Below are 10282 nucleotides of genomic sequence, written 5' to 3'. Positions count from 1 at the left end.
ACCCGCGGGCTGTAGTCCCCGAGATTCGGGCCGACTGCTGAGCAGTCGGGCCGGATCTTCCCGGCGCCCTTCTTTGCTTGACGACTTATTTGTCTCTTTCTTTCGTGTTTCAGGGGCCAACGCTACTCTTCAGGAGCAGCTGGGTGAAGTTAACACTGCCTTGTGCGCCAAGGGGGAGGAGTGCAGCAAACTCGTTGTGGAGCGCGATCTGCTTACTGCGCAGCTGGCCGAGCAGAAGGAGCTGCTCAAGAAGGCGCAGGACGAGGCCAAGAAGAAGGAGGCCGCTCTCCTGGCCGAGTTCGAGAGCGAACGCTCCTCCTGGACTGACAGGGAGGCGATGCTGACTTCCGGCTTCCACGAGATTGAGGATATCGTCGATGGTGAGCTTTCTTTCTTTGAATATCCGACTATGTGTCAGGATGACTTCTGATTTTTCGACTATGTGTCAGGCTGACTTCTGATTTTTTGACTTGCTTCTTTTTTGTCTTGGCAGACTTCTTCCCTGGCCACTCGCAGGCAGTCCCTCTGGCCATCGAGGCTGATCATGAGGCGCGAAGGGCAAACGGTGAGGTGATTGCCGCCAACGCTCCCTTGACCGTCGATGAGCAGCTTCTGAGCATCGAGGCCCGTCTACGTCCGGCCCACCGGCGGATGCGCCGGCTTCAGCGTGCCGGCGGCCAGGCAGTTGCCGCTCTGTGGCCAGACATGCCGGCTCTGTGCACCACCATCGGACCGCCGACTGGCTGGAAGTCGCTGCCGGCCGTCTTGAAGCTTGGAAGGGTTCCTCGGCCCGGGCCGGAGCGCGCCGGGCCTTGGAGTTCGTCAAGACGTGGTATCCGGGGCTGGACCTGGACCGTCTGGCCGCATTCCGGTCAGAGGCCCAGGCCGAGCTGGAGGCTGTGGAGGGCGCCCTTGTCGAGCGTGCGGCGGCCATAGCCGAGTACACGAACACCAGTGTCTTCGTCCCCGAGCGGGCTGAAGGTGGCGAGGAAGTGCCGCCAGAGTGGTTCGGGATGAACCCGAAATATGGCGAGGACTCGGCGGAGGTGATTGACTCCAGCACCGAGGAAGAAGGCAAGGTGGAGGACGAAGGCGAGACGGAGGTGCCAGAAGGCGGAGCGGGCGACCAGCCTCAGCTCGACCGCACCTCTAGCAACAAGCCGCGTCCGACCGGGCCAACTGCCGCTGGCGGCGATCAAGCCGAGACTGCCTAGCCGACTGCCCCGGCGCCTGACACCGCCGTCTCCTCCGACCCTTCGAACCCGTCTGCTGCTCCTTAGGCTGCCTTCTGGCTTTATTTATCTGTTCTAGAAGGTCTTTGATGAACTTGTTAATTTGCACAATTCCACCCTCGGGGTGTATTTTAAACTTCTGTCTGAAGATTCGGCCAATGGGCCTATGCTTATGTAAATATTAATCTGAGTCCTATCTTTCCTTGCTCATTGCTCCTTTGGCTTTTTCCTTTGCCGCCTTCCCCTAGTTGCCGCTTTGCCAGCCGCAGACCGCTCTGCAGACTGCCGCTGGGCCAAATGCCTGGCTACTTTGGGGAAAGCAAGTACTTGCCTTTCTTTGGAGTTTATTTAACAAGTTGGATAGAAAGCAGTAAGCCGAATACTCGTGAGTCGGCTTGTAAGAAAGGGGGGTTGGAAGCCGGCTTAAGCTATGTTGATGTTTTGGATCCTTAGCCATTTTTCGTGTGGACGCCCATTCATCCTTACTCCTGCTTACCAAACAGTCGCTCTGCGAGCTGCGGCTTCTAGCAGGAGACGGCTTAGGCGCCGCACACTACTTGTCCGACTTCAGGAAACATTTCATAGCGCCAGACGGCGAATCCCCGGGCCGACTAGTCAAACCCGGCGCCAAGCGGCATAGCAAGAAGTAGCATACTTGAAGGCATAATTCTTATCATACAGATAATCAAAAGGGGCAGTCCCCGAGCTCGTCTCGGGGGGCCCGAAGTCTCGGTACTTTAATACAAAGGGGTAGTGTGATACATACTGAATCAACTGTAAAACCTTCAGAGGAGGTTTGCATTCCATGGTCGTTCTGATTCTTTGCCGGAGTCGTCTCTCTTGCGAGCTCGGGGCTTCTGAGCATCGATCAGGTAGTAGGAGTCATTGCCCAACACCTTGCTAACAATAAAGGGGCCTTCCCAAGGTGCCGACAGCTTGTGCTGGCCGGCTGTCCGCTGGATCAGTCGAAGCACAAGGTCGCCCTCTTGGAAAGATCTTGGCTTGACCTTCCTATTGTAGTATCAGTGCAGGCTCTGCTGGTAGATGCCGGACCGACTGAGTGCCAACAGCCAGCCCTCTTCCAGCAGATCGACACCGTCTTGACGTGCTTCTTCTGCTTCCTCCTCGGTGTACATGATGACTCGCGGGGAGTCGAATTGTATGTCCGTTGGGATGACGGCTTCAGCACCATAGACGAGGAAGAAAGGCGTGAAGCCGGTTGACTTGTTTGGAGTCATGCGCAGACTCCAGAGGACGGCTGGCAGCTCCTCGAGCCAACAGCCGGCCGAGCGCTCCAGTGGTTCAACCAGGCGGGGCTTGATGCCGGATAGGATGAGGCCGTTTGCTCGCTCTACCTGGCCGTTTGACTGCGGATGGGCGACGGACGCTAGGTCCAGTCGGATGCCCTGTGTAGCGCAGAAACGGGCCAAGGCTCCTTTGGCAAAATTTGTGCCATTGTCGGTGATGATGCTATGTGGTATGCCGTACCGAGTCGTAATGTCGGCGATGAAGGTCACTGCAGTCGGACCATTCAATTTCTTGATGGGTTTTGCTTCTATCCACTTGGTGAACTTGTCCACTGCGACAAGTAGGTGAGTTAGGCCGCCTCGTGCCGTCTTGAATGGTCCCACCATGTCCAGGCCCCAAACCGCAAAGGGCCAGGCGATGGGAATGGTCTTGAGCGCCAAGGCCGGCTGGAGCGGCTTGGAACGGAACATCTGGCACCCTTTGCAGTTTTGGACTAATTCTTTGGCCTCTTCCAGGGCAGTCGGCCAGAAGAATCCGTGTCGGAAGGCTTTGGCGACGAGTGCCCTTGAAGCCGCATGATGGCCACACTCGCCTTCATGGATGTCTTTGAGAATTGCTTGGCCTTGTTCTGCCTCGACATAGCGTTGGTAGACACCAGTGACACTGCGCCTGACCAGCTCTCTGTTGACTATGGTATAGGCTGCCGCTCGGCGTTGCACTTGCCGAGCCAGGATTTCATCAGCTGGCAGCTCTCTGTTTACTAGAAACTTGAGGATGGGCTGGGCCCATGAGGGTGCTGCTACTTCTTCGATTGCCACTATTGCGACTTGGACAAGGGTGGCTGGGCTGGGAGGCGGCGGGCTAGGATCTGCGGCCGCTTGCTGGGTCGATGAAGTCCCCGGGCCGACTGGAGCAGTCCCCGGGCCGAGTTCTGGAGTCTTCAGGCTGACTGTCGTAGTCCCCGGGCTGGGTTCTGAAGTCTTCACGCTGACTGTCGCAGTCCCCGGGCCGGGTTCTGAAGTCCCCGGGCCGGCTTTGACTGCGGTATTTTTGGAGCTGACTGCTGGTGCTCTTGAGTCGGATCCGACTTCTTCGGGGGGAGCTGGCACAAAAATGGAGTCTGATTCTGGCGAAGGCTTGATAGACGGCTTGAGGAGGCGCTGAAGGGCGACGCCGGATGGTATTGCTTGACAGGTGGAGCCGACTCATGCCAGGGCATCCGCTTGGTCATTGTCATTTCTTGGAATGTGAAGGAATTCACACCCCTCGAAATATCCGCTGAGTTGCTGCACCAGGAAGCGGTAGCTCGCCATGTTTGCATCTTTGGCGTCCCAGTCACCAGATGACTGCTGGACCACCAAATCGGAGTCGCCGTAGCACAGGATCCGGCGGATGCCGAGTTCTTTGGCAAGCTGGAGCCCGTGAACGAGCGCCTCGTATTCGGCAACATTGTTGGAGGCGGCGAAGTGGATCTGCAACACGTACTTGAGCTTGTCGCCTTTGGGGGAGGTGAGGACGACACCAGCTCCCAGGCCGGTGCGCATCTTGGAGCCATCGAAATGCATTCGCCAATGGGTGGAGTCAGGTGCTGGCGGCAGGTACTGGGTTTCGACCCAGTCGACAAGGAAGTCGGCCAGTGCTTGTGACTTGATGGCGGTGCGGGGCTGGTAGTAGATGGTGTAGGGAGCCAAATCTATGGCCCACTTGGCTACTCGGCCTGAAGCATCACGGCTTCCGATGATCTCGGCCAGTGGAGCGGTGCAAACCATAGTGATTGGATGTTCTTGAAAGTAAGGCTTCAACTTCTTGGCGGCAAAATGCACGCCGTAGCACATCTTCTGGTAGTGGGGGTAGTTCTGCTTGGAGGTCGACAATACCTTGCTCAGGTAGTATACCGGTCTTTGGACATGGAGCGCCTTGCCTTCCTCCTTGCGCTCAACTACAACAACTGTGCTGACTACCCGACTGGTGGCGGCAATGTATAGGAGCATAGGCTCTTTAGGAGTCGGAGCTGCCAGCACAGGAGGAGTAGTCAACATCTTCTTCAGCTCGAGAAATGCTTCATCCGCCTTGTGGTTCCACTCAAAAAAGGTGGTCTTCTTCATCAGTTGGTACAAAGGGAGAGCCTTCTCACCCAGCCGACTGATGAATCGGCTGATGGAAGCCAGGCAGCCGGTGAACTTCTGCACATCTAACAGTCGGCGGGGGACTTCCATTCTCTCGATGGCTTTGATCTTCACAGGGTTGCACTCTATGCCGTGTTCAGAGACCAGGAAGCCAAGGAGCTGGCCAGCTGGCACTCCGAAGACACACTTCTCCGGATTGAGCTTGATCTGGAACCAGCGCAGATTCTCAAAGGTTTCTTGGAGATCTTCCAACAGTGTTCCCCGCTTTTCCGTCTTTACTACCACATCATCCATGTAGACGTGGGCATTTCTGCCGAGTTGCTTGAGGAGACACTTCTGCATGCAACACTGAACGGTGGCGTCGGTGTTCCTCAAGCCGAACGTCATTGTCAGGTAGTAGAAGGCTCCGAACGGCGTGATGAAAGCAGTCTTCAGTCTGTCTGCCGGGTTCAGCTTGATCTGGTGATATCCTGAATATGCATCTAAGAAGCTCAACAGCTCACATCCGGCTGTGGAGTCTATCACCTGGTCAATTCTTGGCAGAGCAAATGGATCTTTGGGGCAAGCTTTGTTGAGGCTTGTGTAGTCGATACACATCCGCCACTGTTTGTTCTTCTTCAACACTAGGACCGGGTTCGCCAGCCATTCTGGAAAGAACACCTCCATAATGAAGCCGGCCGCTAGGAGTCGGGCTACCTCTTCTCCAACAACTCTTCTTTTCTCTTCTGACAGGCGGCGCAAGGGCTGCCTGACGGGCTTCACATCAGATCGGACATGTAACTTGTGCTCGGCGAATTCCGTCGGTACACCTGGCATGTCTTTAGGGGACCATGCAAAGATGTCTCGTTCTCATGGAGGAAGTCGACGAGCTCGCCTTCCTATTTGCTGTCTAGGTTTGCACCTATGACAGCGTGCTTCTCCGGGTGCTCCGGGTCTAAAGGTATCCTCTTTGTTTCTTTAGCCGGCTTGAACGAACCCTCAGCTTCCGACTCCTTGGGGTCGGGCGACATCTCTGGCTGCTTGTCGGCCATCACCACAACCCGGTCAAGGAGCCGCTTCTCAGCTGCGATCACCAGGGACTCGGCCAGCCGACTGCTCTCGGCCACGTAGGTGGACGACTTCCTGTAGTCGCCAACCACGGTCAGAATCCTCTTTGAACTCGGCATCTTCATCTTGAGGTAGGCGTAGTAGGGGACCGCCATGAACTTGGCTAAGGCAGGTCGGCCAAGCAACGCTTGGTATGGGCTTTCAAGGTCCACCACTTCAAACCAGACTGGCTCTCGGCGAAAATGATCTTTGTCCCCGAAGAGGATGTCTATCTGGATCTTGCCGATTGGGGAGCAGGAAAGGCCATGTACAATGCCGTGGAAAACAGTTCGGCTGCTTTGAAGTTGTTTCTGCTTGATTCCTAATTTCTCCATGGTATCCTTGTACAGGATGTTGATGTTGCTGCCTCGGTCTATCAACACTCGCGAGAAGCAAGCGGCCCGCCTATCAGTGGCCAAGGTTGCACTCAGAACCAAGGCGTAGGAGCCCGAATTCGGCATCACCTCTGGGTGATCTGCTCTGCTACAACTGATAGGCTTCTCGGACCAATGCATAAACTCCGGAGTATCTGATGCTACTGCGTTCACTTCTTGCTGCTGCAACCGTCTGCTGCGTCGATCATCAGCTATACTGGTGAACACCACATAAGCTCCATGTTCTTCGGGGTACTCATCTTGTACGGCGCCAACTGGCCTGGCCGCCGGCTGCTGGGGCGGCTGTGGAGGCGGCGGCCCAGCAGGCGGAGGAGGAAGGAGGCCGTCTCCCTTGGCGATTTTGGTGAGCCAGTGGCATTTCCGGGTGGTATGGTTTGATGGCTTCGCACCGCTGTGGAACTTGCAGGGACCATCCAGAGTCTGTTCGTAAGAAAAGGCTCGCAACCAGTTGGACTTGCCGCCTTTCTGCCGCTTCGCCGGAGGCTGCCCCTCAGGCTGTTGGTCTTCGACTGTCGCGACCTACCGACTGCTGGAAGTCGGCTGTGGGGCCTTGCGCTTGTGATCATTCTGCTGTTGTCGCCGACTGGTGTCTCCGGCCGGAGTTCTAGGAGCTTGAGGGGCCACCCTGCTAGTCGCACTAACTTGAATCTCTGTCTTCATGGAGGAGTCAGCCGTGGCATATTTGTCTGCGATGACCAGCAACTCGTCGAGGGTCTCGGGCTCGTCACAGAGGAGCCGGTGCTTGAGGAGGGTGCCTTCTCTGCACCCGGCGGTGAAGTACTCGATAGCCTGCACCTCGTGCACGCCCTCGCAGGAGTTCCAAAGCTCGCCCCATCGCGTGAGGTAGTCGCGTGTCGACTCGTCTTGGCCTTGCACGCACAAGGAGAGTTGTCGTGGCTTGGGGGGCCGCTTGTACGTGCTGGTGAAGTTGCGGACGAAAGCTTCGGTGAAGTCGACCCAACTGTTGATGCTGCGGGGCTTCAAACTGTTCAACCATGTCCGGGCCGTGCCCTGGAGCATTAGCGGAACGTACTTCACGGCAACACGCTTGTTGCTGTTTGCTATGTTGACGGCTGTGGAGTAGTCAACTAGCCAATCTTCCGGCTTCACGGAGCTGGTGTATTTGGGCGTGTCTCGGGGGAGCGTGAATCCTTTGGGGAAGGGCTCATCTCGGATACGGGGCCCAAAGCAGGATGGACCCAGCTCGTCTTCTTCTTCCAACGCCAGGGATCGGTGGAGTCGGTCGATCCGGTGGCGTGCGTCGTTCTCTTCGACTCCCTCTCGACGGCCGAGGCGGTCGCCGAGAGTCGGATGCTCGATAGACGGTGGGGAGACTCGTCTTTCCCTTCGTGGTGGGGGAGGCAGGTAGTCGCCCTGCCGCTCCACTGCTCTTGGGCGGCCGTCTTGGTCGCGCTCGATGGTGATGCGTGTCCGACTGTGACTGACAGTCGGATCCTTCTCCTTTCTTCCGCGGACTCCGCCAGTCGGCGTGCGAGACGTCGCGCCTTGATCTCGGCGGGGAGGTAGGTCGTCATTTTGTCGCTGCGGCGCCTCCGTGCGGCAGCCGGCTTCGTTCTGTGCGGCCGCCGCTTTGAGGAGTCGTTGGACTCGCTCGGTCATTAGGCGGCGCTCTTCGCCTTTGAAATTGTCTAGCTCGTCTGCTGCCGCCTGGGCGGCACGGATGTTCTCCGCAGGCATGGCATATACGGGGCGATCGGCCCCGAACAGGTTGGCGACGGCCACGCCGCGTTGTCGGACCGCGCCTAGGCGGCTAGGCCCAGTCGGCGCTGGCGAGCTGCCCACAGCGTGATCCATCTCATGTTGGTAAGCCTCCGACAAGTGTCTCATGCTTGCCAGCTTCTTCGCCCCTTCGAAAAGCTGAAGGCGGCGTGCCTCCAACGTCTCGGCGTCAGCGTCCTCCAGAATGGGCGCCGTCAGGTCTCGCAGAGCCGCGTCGAGTGGGTCATGAGCTCCTTAACCGGAGCGCTCGCCATGACTGATGACGAGCACTTCTGTAATGGTGCTTCCGCCGCTCGCCTCGCGAGGGAGCGGCTCGTCGTAGATCACCACGTTGGAGGGGAACGTGTCGAGCGACACACCGTCGGAGTCGACCAGCATCGGGTCGGTGGAGCCTACGGACTCCAAGTCCACGGCAGGCTCGCCGGCGACGTGGAGATGGTCGAGGAGGCCCGCGAGGAGGCTTTCGGGGCCGCCCGTGCCTACATCGGATGCAGGCTCGTCGGAGATGCTAACCTCGCCGAGAAGGTCAGCGAGGCAGCTCGCCGCGCAGGCATCGTTGATGCTTTGCAGCGCGTTGGGGCAAGCGCCATCGGGCATGCCGGGCTGGCTAACGCTCGCGGGGGAGGAAAAGTGTTCCCGTCCAAAGCAGGTCTCCGGACGACGGTGCACCTCGCCCCATGGTGGGCGCCAAATGTCGGGGGTTGGGTGCGACATATGCCAAAGGATGGCTTATCATGGTGGGAGCGAGTAGAACGTCGCCGGTGCCAGGAAACGGGATTAGGCGAAGGCATGCACGCCGGCGAATCTTACCCAGTTTCGGGGCTCTCCGGGGAGATAACACCCCTACTGCTTCTCTGCGGGGTCTCCGCATGATCACTAAGGTGTAGTGACTACAAGGTTGCTCCTAGAGCTATATTCTGGAGGTAGAAGGAGACAAGGCTAGCCCTCTTCTTCCTATATCATCGGGTCTAAGGCTAAAATGGGAGCGAACCCTTTGCATGGGTGCCCCGGGGGGGTTATATAGGCCTACCCCCCGGGGATACAATAGTAATCCGGCTGGGCGTGGGTCCCAGCCGTCTGTCTCACAGGTCGCCGTCTTCTCTGCGGACTGATGGGGCCCGCCGACTCGCGGTCCCCGCCGGCGAGTCCGGCACTGTAGCCGTGCTTCTGATGCCGCAGGCTTGGTCATTGGGTCGTGGCAACAGTGCCGCCGTCTATCGGGCGATCACTGTCGTTACTCCCCATCTTGTCTGGTTAATGGCGCGTGGGACCCGTGAGAAGGGCTGGCCGACTCCGGGGAGCCGACTCCCACGGGGCCGCCTTCGAGGCGTACCCGCCGTCCTCTAGCTCTCACTGACTGGTGGGTCCGCCATCTCTGAGCCATATAGGTAGGCCATCGTGGCCACAGTGCGCTGCGCACTGTGGCCGAGGTCAGGTCTGGCGTGGCTACAGTGTCGGGCCACGCCGGAGATCTCCGGCAGTACGGCACACTGTAGCCACGCTGGCTCCTCGCAAGCAGGAGGTGACGGCCACGCCGTGGACGTACCCGCAATGAGTGTAGAGTCGCGGGCCGACTCTCTATAGCCGGCTCCTCTGGAAGTCGTCGGACATGAGTCGGCCCATCTGGGAGTCGTCATCTGAGACTCGGTTTATCTGGGAGTCGTCATCTGAGACTCGGTTCATCTGGGAGTCGTCATCTGAGACTCGGTTCATCTGGGAGTCGTCATCTGAGACTCGGCTCATCTGGGAGTCGTCATCTGAGACTCGGCTCATCTGGGAGTCGTCATCTGAGACTCGGCTCATCTGGGAGTCGTCATCTGAGACTCGGCTTTGAGGGGCACGGCCTGCCCCGATGTCTTGAAAGGTTCTGGGGCTCGGGTCAGCCTACCCGTGGCCCATTACTCCGACACAATTTCTACAACTCGGTCGGTCCGAGATGAGTTCGGCGGGAACCTAACCCTAAATTTTCAATCCAAAACTAATCTACAGAGTGTTTTTGCTGGATAGGAAGATCTCAATCATGGCAAGATACATGGCAATGAAATGTGCTAGGAATCAGAGTTAGGAATAGCACAAAGATTCAAGTCCATACTCTAGTTCGGCGATGGACTTGCTACGGCGGCAACGGCGGAGTTGAATCCCGTTGACGGCGGCAGAGACCAGCGGAGGGAGGTCGCTGGCAACGAGGAGGATGATCCGGAGACCCGAGGAGGCAGAGCGGGTAGTGCGCAGGTGAAGAGGTTCGGAAAAAATTCCAAATTTTGGCCCGGTGGTATATATAGCCTGACCCTATCGGTGTGACCGAGTGGAACAACTCGGTGGCACCGAGATGCATAACTGCAAGCAGTTATTGCAACTCGGTGTGACCGAAAAGTTCAAATTGGTTGCACCGAGATTGAAAACCTAGATCAACTTAGTGATCTCGGTGTGACCGAAATGGATGGATCAGTTAGAC

This window comes from Triticum dicoccoides, chromosome 5B, assembly GCF_002162155.2.
Source record: "Triticum dicoccoides isolate Atlit2015 ecotype Zavitan chromosome 5B, WEW_v2.0, whole genome shotgun sequence".
NCBI lineage: Eukaryota > Viridiplantae > Streptophyta > Magnoliopsida > Poales > Poaceae > Triticum > Triticum dicoccoides.
This window is presented reverse-complemented; position numbering follows the sequence as displayed.